The 9,893-nt window shown below is 36.4% G+C and overlaps 2 long non-coding RNA genes across 2 annotated transcripts; both read right to left on the reverse strand.

Moving 5' to 3' along the window:
• Nucleotides 1-861: 861 nt before the first annotated feature.
• LOC144430776 (uncharacterized) lies at nt 862-4,039 on the reverse strand. The gene is made up of 3 exons (XR_013479714.1): nt 3,819-4,039; nt 3,226-3,297; nt 862-3,137 (listed from the first exon to the last, which is right to left on the reverse strand). It is a non-coding gene; the product is annotated as an uncharacterized LOC144430776 (long non-coding RNA).
• Nucleotides 4,040-5,721: 1,682 nt separating this feature from the next.
• LOC120325368 (uncharacterized) lies at nt 5,722-9,348 on the reverse strand. The gene is made up of 3 exons (XR_013479647.1): nt 8,189-9,348; nt 7,427-7,581; nt 5,722-6,644 (listed from the first exon to the last, which is right to left on the reverse strand). It is a non-coding gene; the product is annotated as an uncharacterized LOC120325368 (long non-coding RNA).
• Between the last annotated feature and the right edge of the window lie 545 nt (nt 9,349-9,893).

The following is a 9,893-nucleotide window of genomic DNA, read 5'->3' on the forward strand; positions in this document are numbered from 1 at the left end:
TATTCGATCTAATGCAACTACTTTCAACAAATAAACAAAATAGAACCGAGTTCGCAGAATTTTCCGGCTAAAATTATTCTTCGCCACCATGGGACTTTATAATTTGACGTTTTTTTGTCCCAACAGAAACACCCTTTCCCCAAAAAGCACCGCCTTGTAAGTTGTCGAGCCTGAAATGTAAAATCTTGGTTCTGTCGTTGTTCGCATGATGTCGCTCTTTTACGAGATGCGTTTTGAGCGACGAAAAAGCGCGAGGTGTCGCTATTAGGAGGATTTTATTTTGACTGTCCATCATACCCCGGGTGTCCGATTTACCCCGACCTACTATATCTGTTATATATGACAGTTAAAAAACTTAATGTTCGTGAAAGTTGTTTTATTCACTGTTGGTTGTGATTATTTTTAATACATAATACACTTATGTGGTTTATTGTTTTTATATTTCGATTTACACATAAGGGGACACTAAAGTCTTCAGTGCTTAGGGCACCATAGGGGCATAATCCGCCCCTGGGTGCGCTACTAGTGCGCCGTAGCGAGTTACCAAATGCGCCACGAAAACATAACTAAAATATGATTGAATATTATCTTACATATTGCATTTATCATAAAGGTTTTATTGCTTCTTATTTCAAATGATGTGTATATTAATCAATAAATTCATTTTATCTTTCTATGTCGTTTACTTCCTACTACCGACGTGGGGGTCCATAATGTTACGTAACATTGGAAATAGACGTATTTGTTGCAATATAGCGAGCTGCGGTTTATTTATCTGTTGAATCGACTTTGGCGAACATGAGTAATCTTTTCAGCATTTCAATTAAGTCGTAATCATTATAATCCATAGTTACACCAATGACATTAAACAACATGATAGGCAACTCTGACGTCACTCCATAAGACTATACGCGAAAGATTGTATTTCATGATACGCTTCAATGCACATAGTTATCGTCGCCTTTCGAGACCGTTTCCCGTTCGCTTTTGCTTCTCGGCGCCTTCTTTACGTGTAGTATCTGCCTTTTTGCGCCTGTGACGAAAGAAAATAATCATTATATCTAAGAAGTTTTGCTCACTTGGAAAGCTGGAATGACAGACAAGCTAGCTGTAAAGAGTAATTCTGGACATCATAGACGTTTTTATTTTATCAGAGAAGATTACAAACGCGATAGGGCAAAGATTTGTGTGGAACATTTTGCAGATAATGACAATGTTCAAAGTTACTAGTTTTAATGTTTGTACTTAAACATTGAAATTTTATTTAAAGTGGGTGTCTTACAAAACAACAAGACTGTTTATACTTCTCTTAACGGTGCTGTGATACAATTCCATAACACAAAGTTTGCACCCATCGAACTTGCTTTAGTAGGTGAATTTATTAGACATATTACATATTCAGTTTATCGTAGGTAACATTGATGGTACATAATGCCTCGTAGATATGTTTGTGTCTAAATTTAGAAATTTAGCTCATAGCCCACTAATTAGTATTATCGTCTATGCAGGAGGTTGCAGGGCTGATTTCAACTTGCAGCCTTACCGATCACCTGATGATGCTCATTTAGTTTGGCTCGAGCAAGTCTTCTTGAAAGACTTGTGTGAATGGAAACTACCTATATCTTTTGCCTTCCTCCGATTTTAGAAGACAAATTTAATCTGAGGAATTTTGCATATATTTCTCATTGATTGTTGGCTGTTTATATTTCCTATTAATTGTGAATTCTGATTATAACAAAGAGTTAAAAAAATTTTTACGTAATTTACTGGCATCTTTTTCTTGTCAATACTCCAAGCTGAGGTAATAAACAAGACAATACATTTATGTCACCTGGAAGCAAAATATGCACACTAATTAAAAGTTTGACACATTGAGATAATACATCGCCACAGCAAATACAAGTTACAATACAAGTCATACAATATGCCGCATCGCATTTTGGAAATTGTAAAAAGGGCCGCAAACAGTTTTTGATAATGTATACTTAAAAGATAGTTTTAGTTTGTGACATATATTGTGATGCAATTAAACAGTTGGATTAAGTTCTATTATTTTCTCTAATTTCAAATGCAATTACATTTTAATATTTGCATTCCACTATTATTGCAAGGTACTGTATTTATCACAAAAAAATCATAAAATTCTATGTACAACCATCAAAATCATTTTTGAACAAGCTTTGGATAAGGAAAGAATAATACATACACTAAGAATGACTTAAATCTAAATATATGGACCTAAAATTAACAAAAATACTATAGTATAAACTCAATGTTTACTCAATTACATTTGCCCTGACGTTTGGCATCTTTTTTGTGTCACCAGCATACTAAGGCCAGGCTGAAATGATTTTATAGTACCAACTCTTATAGTAACTAACGAGGTCACATGATCATGGGTTAATATGGATCTGTGAGAATGCTTAATTAATTCCAGTAATGCAAGAAAGCGTAAATCCCATTTTTCTTCGAAAATGCCACCTTCTTCATGTACTTTGCGTTTAATTTACCCACTCAAATGTTTTATTCAAGTATTCTTTTGCTAGCTTGATGTGTAAATTCTTAATTGGGTCAAAATGTGAAAAAAATAATAATTTACCAAAACTACTTTCAGTAAATTGTTTTTTGCGCAAATAATCAATTTCACTTTAAAAAATTGGAAAAATCTTTTACATTTAGATAAAAAAAAAACTTTCAAAAAACTATTACAATTATTGTTTAGCGTTCGAGGGCCGCACTGGAAGTTCTCTGGGGCCGCGAGTTTGACATCCCTGGTCTATATTTAAGTTGTCCAAAATATTGAACAGTACTTTATCATGAATCATGATTATACCCTTCCCTGAATTTCTTCTATAGTACTACCAAAATTTGATGGAACTAATTCTAACACAGATGTAGTGAGTGACCCATAATCTACATTTCCAAAGCTGTTTTAATTATGTCTGGCGTGTTTTGTGCCTTTTTACAAATAAGACCCATACACAACTCTACCGGGGGGGTCAAATGTCTTTGCATGCCTCCATAGGTTGTTCTTCTATTGCAAACATTCATGGAGTACTCTAATTGTATTTCTTGGAATCACATTGTTACTGATATTTTGCCAGACTTCTGATATCTCGCCGTCTGCTACAGTTGTCCTGTGAATAAATAATGGGAAATTGAGGTTAAACGAATAGTTGAAAGTTTTGCTTTATGTCGACTTAATTTCTTGACTGATATTCTTACTATTTTTGCTATTGCCTCTTGTGCTGCAGGAATCTCACAATGCTTATACAGGTTTGTCCACAACATTCACATCTGAAGAAAAAGAGGATATTTATTAATTTTCGTCAAGAATATTTAAAGAGGTCTATATGATTTAGAATGGAAAAGTTAATAAATCCAATATCTCATGTTAAATGTAAAAAATGTTTTACTGAATTTGGTATATAAACCAACTAATGAAGGGGTTTAGTCCAAAAATTACAGGCATTCGTGGCTTCATATACTTGAGAGATCATACTATACAATATAGACCTGGTATGGGTGAAATGTTAGGTGAACTTATTAACCCTTTGAATCAATACGCAAATAGAAGTGATTGAGCAATAGTATGTTACAGCAATCCGTATATATCCTCATTGGTTAGAAAAATCTAAATGGAGATGCATGAACTATATGGAATCATAAGGGGTAGATAAATATGCAATTTCGGCAAATGGGCAACTACGTACCGTACTGAATTAATAACTTTGTAGTATTTGAAAAAGCTGGCTTTCCCACATGCACTTAACAGTGCGATGCCCGGGTGTGATATACAACAATAGTATTTATCTTACCTTTTTCCGATTTCTTTTCAACTCAACTTTCCAAAATATCATTAAAATCGACAACAACTGTCAAAGCAGGAACGAACACCATTCGTGCTATGCCTTGAAAGCAGCACACATCCGCTCGTTCTCGTCTCGTCAAGTATGTGCATTGGAGCGTGTTATCGAATACGATCTTCGGCCAAAAATGCCGGAGTTGCGCATCATGTTGTTTAATGTCATTGGTTACACAATGCACATTTGCTACAACATAACAATAATCGAGTCAATAATTACTGGTTACTGAATGGGGCTGGGCATATATTGAACTATTATATATAATATCAATTTACTATTTGAAAATTTGGTAAAGAGTGACGCGACAAGTCACTTGCGCGTCGCTTAATGAAACGATTGGTTTCACAAACTCACTAGCGGATTTCCGACGAAAACACGAGTCTGCACTTGCTTCGATAGACACCTAAGTGGTGTTTCTCGCGAGTTTGAACGAGGAATAATTTTTTTTTTCCGATGCCCAAATTTTCTAAATTGAAAAGCCGCAATACAAAATACTAAAAATAAAACGGAGCACGTAAGTTTTGTTTCATGATGGTCCGCGACCGATTAAAAACGCTTTTTTAGACATAGCAAATCGCAAAATTTCGGGTGCTACCGTAGTATACGTACCAGGGCCCTCAGGATTCTTTGCCGTACTGCCTCCACATTGATAGGTACAGTACTGGAGCGCCGTAAGTGTTGTACAAACAGCTCAGCTTTGTCGAATTCACAAAAATACGAATCAAAACAAAATATAATCGGGCACTTTACCACGTATTATTGTGTCCACGGATTGACATGATATTTAGCAGTGCTTTTATTTCGTCAACACAACCGCAGATTAAAATGATCACAGTTAAATTAATAATAAAGCAAGGCGATGAATATGTATTTTTGATTTACTAATATACTTTAAATATATTTTTAATAGGTACTAAATCAAGTTGTACTTTCTGGAAATAGTAGATAGTAGGATTTTTCTAACGGCGATACCAAATTCGCAAAAAATATGTATCAAAACTAAACACGAGAATATCGGTCGGTCGGACACCGAAGACTTATCGATCGAAAGTTAGGGGATCCCCCAGAACTGAAACTGAAGTTTCGATTCATCCGCTCTTACTCCATAGTGACACCGTGTGTCCCATCACTAATTAATCAATACCTCGCTAATTATACGACATAATTCATTCAAAATCAATAGGCTTCTGATCCGAGATATGATGAATGCACATGCAAAATTTGGAGCAGATTAAACTCGCTTTTGTGAGATATCGCGTGTATCTTACAGACAAACAGGCAGACAAACAAAAAAACGAGATTATCGGTCGGCGACCGAAGACTTATCGATCGTCCAAAAATAATTTAAATAATTAATTAATAACTCGCTAATTATACGACATAATTCATCAAAAATTAATAGGCTTCTGGTCCGAGATATGATGAACGCACATGCAAAATTTGGACCTTGCTTTCGTGAGATATCGCGTAACATAGAAAGTGTCTAACAGACAAACAAACAGACAAATACCTATCAACATACTTACCGATCAAGATCGATAAGTAACAAACAAACAAATACCTATCAACATACTTATCGATCTTGATCGGGCAATATATTATCACATTATTATGTTCGCAGATTGCCGTGACATTTTAAAGAAGTAGGCTAATGCTTTCTTAATCATGTCATCGACGATACCGCGAGTTACCGTAAACACAATTAAATTAAAATAGAATGACCTTTAAATTCTCGTCGTTGTCAGGGATTGAATATTGTGCGACAGAAAAGGCCATTAGACACTAAAAGGTCGCCTCTTTCAACGAACGCGTAGTTGCGGCGAATTTTCGATTTTGAAATTTGCCAAAATTCTGTTGTGTTTGGTTTTATTGCTTCTTCACACAGAGTACGGTTGCAATAAACGAACCTTTAGTCCGCGAAGGTCTTCGCCGGTGAGAAGAAAGTCCGCGACCAAAAAAGGTTGGGAAACGCTGCTCTAGACCAGCGTTTCCCAAACTATGTTCCACGGAACACTAGTGTTCCGCGAGCGTCTTCGAAGTGTTCCGTGAAAAAAGAATCAAAAATACGTCTAAAATGGTCGGCATGACAATCTATGAAACGTGGAGTTGCCGCCCAACTGACCGGCGATAATGCGTCACCGTCGGCCTAAAGTGGACCAATTAGGAAGCGGTAGTGGGATTTTTGATAACCGTCGCTATTCTTCCTTCATCTTTGACTGGTTTTACTTTGAAATAATTTCTTATTTGGCCAAACTCTATTCAATAGATAAATAAACTGCAGCAAGTACTTCTATCTCCATTTGAGGCAAACACTATGTAATGGAAAGTAAACGACATGGAATGGTAAAATGAATGAATTGATTTATATACACAGTATTTAAATTAATCAACAATAAAACATTCATAATAATCAATATGCAAAATAAAATATGTCCTGAATGTATTTGATAAACTAAACTGGTCGAACTCAAAATAATTAAAGAGTTAGCACAATCCAACAATATGTGGAAAAAGTCAATCAATAAACAATAGGAACTAAAGCCAGTATAATATTTAATCATGGAGCTTGACGCCTTGAAACGTTTCATACCGAATTTAGATATTGACAGCTTTGAAACTTGAGTTTTTAAATTCTCAATTTCTTTTAAAGCTTGCTCAAGTTTTTCTTCAGCTGTTTTCACTACAATGCAGTAGTTGTGATCCACTTGAGTAGGATTAATGTGATTAAAACTCAGACTGCTGGTCCGACTGCTTGGTACAGTGGCATCATCAGTGGTTCTGAACAAATATAATAAAATTCATTAGCAAAGAAATCACATATTCATCCTGGGGAAAGGAAGGATGATAAGACGGCTCATATATATGATGAACCAGATATCGGTGAAAAGTCATATTGTACCCAAATTACGTTTCAGTGTTGCTGAAAGTTTGTGTACTCACAAAAAGATTTGAGTCATTTTTTTCAAATGAGTTGAATCTGGACCAGGGTGGTCCAAACCCAGGCCCGCGGGCCACATGTGGCCTGCCGCTCCATTATCTGTGGCCCGCATCACATTCGGAGAAAATCAAAAAATCGCATTTTGTAATAAAATTATTCAGAAAAATATTTTTACATCTCTAATGGCACTGAATTGACTATTGTTATAGCTAGATGTGAGGCAACTAGCAAAGTTGAATGATGTGCTTGGTAGTCTAAATTAGTATCTGGCTTTCTATCTTTTTGGTCGGGAATATATGCTAACAATGTAGGCATCATAGAAAACTAAGAACCGAATACGGATTCTATTAGCCAGAGCAGGCTATGCCTTATAACTATGTGTTTGCACAATGAAAGTGTTTATTTTGTATTGCACTGTTTACCTATTCTTGGCACTATTGTGGCCCGCGAACAATGCAAAAATAATTTTGTGGCCCGCGGAGCCGACAATGTTGGACCACCCTGATATTCTAGACTTTTATAGTCTGTCAAAATATTTTTTCAAATAAGTTAATTTTAAATTTTGGTTTGATACTAGTATGGTGGTATAGTCTAATTTAAAAAATGATATATTCTGTTTTACCTCAGTCTATTTGGCAGTGGTCTCTCTGCAATTAACTTTGTCCAACTAAATTTTGATGGAACTGAGTTGTGGTGCAAACGGCGTCGACTAGAAGGCGTCTCATATATGTCTTCGGGTCTGAAATGGTTGCCACAAACTCGCGTGCTTGGTGTAATCTGTTTTAATAAGTCAAAATAAACTAGCTGATACAAACTGAATAAATAACACCAACTAAAGTGAAGCTAGGCTTCAAGGAATTAATGTATGCCACCTAATAATAATATCGGTTATCAAGTTTAGCTTAATTCCCATAATCAGTACACCAGGAAGATATTGACAAAATAAACACTGATTAGTCTACAGAATCAGAAGAGCCCTAACTAAGATTTGAAAAGAGCAGAAGTTAAATTAAATCAATTAAGTGATTCAAGAATCTTGCTACACACCAAGACTCACAGCAAGACTCTTGAATAACTTAGGATAGTTATCTTTACTCTTGCTACAGCATCCTTGCATTATATGCCTACCGATCCGCCGGTACAAAAGCATAGAAGAAGGATAAGTAGTTAGTTTCGTAGAAACCAAATCATTAGTTAAATTAATTGTTGCTAAAACTGCAAAAGAAAGTCGTGGGCTGTGCTCACCTTATATACACTCACATATGGCCTACAACCGCATAGATATAGCCTAATAACTTAAGTAGAAGCGAGAAGAGAAAATCAGGGTCAAAACTAAAATTAAAACCAGAAGAAAAAAAATATTTGCCACAATATACTGACTTACTTGAAAATGTTTACCAGGATCGCGACGAATACTGTGAATCCACGCTCTCTTAATTTTTTTATTTTTGGGGAAAGAGTGGAACGATAAGTCTGGTGAGTAACGGCTATCGCCATTACACAACGGTACGCAGCAATGCAATTTGGAACCACCAGACGCACGAGCCGCTATTGCAATCGAAAAGCCCAAACCAGTACAACGTCGCGGGGAAGCAGAAGACAGTACTTTCCAGCGCATGTCCACATAAAACAAAATGGCGACGCTCAGTGGCGATAATGAATACCCTCCATTAAACTAATCAATGAATATCATTTAGGAGGCGCAGTTCTTACCATTTCATGGCAGCTCCTGCCACGAACGAACCGCGGCAGCTCCTGCCATGGTTTTATAGCGCTCTTCAGTATTCAGTAATCAGTATTAACGATATATTCACAAATTAATGTACCAGATTTTAATTGATCATGAGGAATTATATCTACTCAAACCCTAACCCTAACCCCAAATCCACCCAAACTGTATCCATAAGAAAAACGTTCCAACTTACCCAATATTTGTCACCAGAAGGGACCGCCCTGTCTTTACGGCCCACCTGCCGTGGTTAGGGCAGCAAAATTTTACCTGCCATTGGTTTTCAATTTGCTGCCGCGGTAACGGCAGCTCGTCATTGGTTTGTGGCAGCTAAAAAGGCAGTTGCCATAGGTTTGGCCGTAGCGGCCATGGTATGAGAATACCGCCATGGTTTTGCGGCAGATGCAGACGCCACAGAATACTTAAAACTGCACTTGGAGTTTAGGCCGCGAGCCGAGGCCCTGAAAAACGCCTAGAAAGTGAGTTTCGTAGCGCACATCAGGTAACTACCTGAAAATGATTTTAAAATGTTCCTTAAAAGTTCAGTAACAAATATTGACTTGTTCCCACTTCCAAATGTTACACGTTTTACGGAAAAGACGCTTTTACTACAAGAAATATGTGCTACGATCTGTCCTATATTCTCTACATTTCCGGCAATGAACAATGACTTCTGCATGACGTAACAATTGAATCGAATCAGCTGTTAGCGAGCGGATGAATCTTAGTTATTACTGCTCGATCTTGCGTTGAGTTAGGCAGCCTTTCCATGCCCTGTTATTATTAGTTAAGTTATGCTAAGACGTTGTTAAAAAGTATAAGTAAGTTATTAAACACTTGTAGATCCTTACCACGGATATGGGCCGTGAGACGAAGCCTTGAAAACGCCCAGGAAATGAGTTTCGTAGCGCACATCTGGTAACTAAATAAATTCTTCAGTTTTGTGTGAAAATGAACATACTGAACGCATTACAGCTTGTTCCACAATCCTGATGCGAAATTGAATATAAGAGGTTCCCGGAAATTCAATAACCATAAGTTTACAACACATACATAAGAACTATGCAATTCGAGAGCCCTACAGCACACTAACACAAATGTATTCCTGTAATGTTGACCAAAATTGGTTATGTATTTGAACAAAGGCAATATTAATTCTAGAAACAGGACTACGACACTAACAAATGTCCGAAAGCAAAAACAAATGAATGATACTTATTAAATCAACTGCAATTTCTAATTCACTTTCTTCTGAATTGTTTTCGAAATCCACTATCTCGAAAATTGACTTTTTTTCCTCTATGAGTGTACTGTGATTTTTGCAGTCAATACAAAAACAAAAATTTGTGCAATTTAAGTT

This window comes from Styela clava, chromosome 12 (genome assembly GCF_964204865.1).
Source record: "Styela clava chromosome 12, kaStyClav1.hap1.2, whole genome shotgun sequence".
NCBI classification, from domain to species: Eukaryota; Metazoa; Chordata; class Ascidiacea; order Stolidobranchia; family Styelidae; genus Styela; species Styela clava.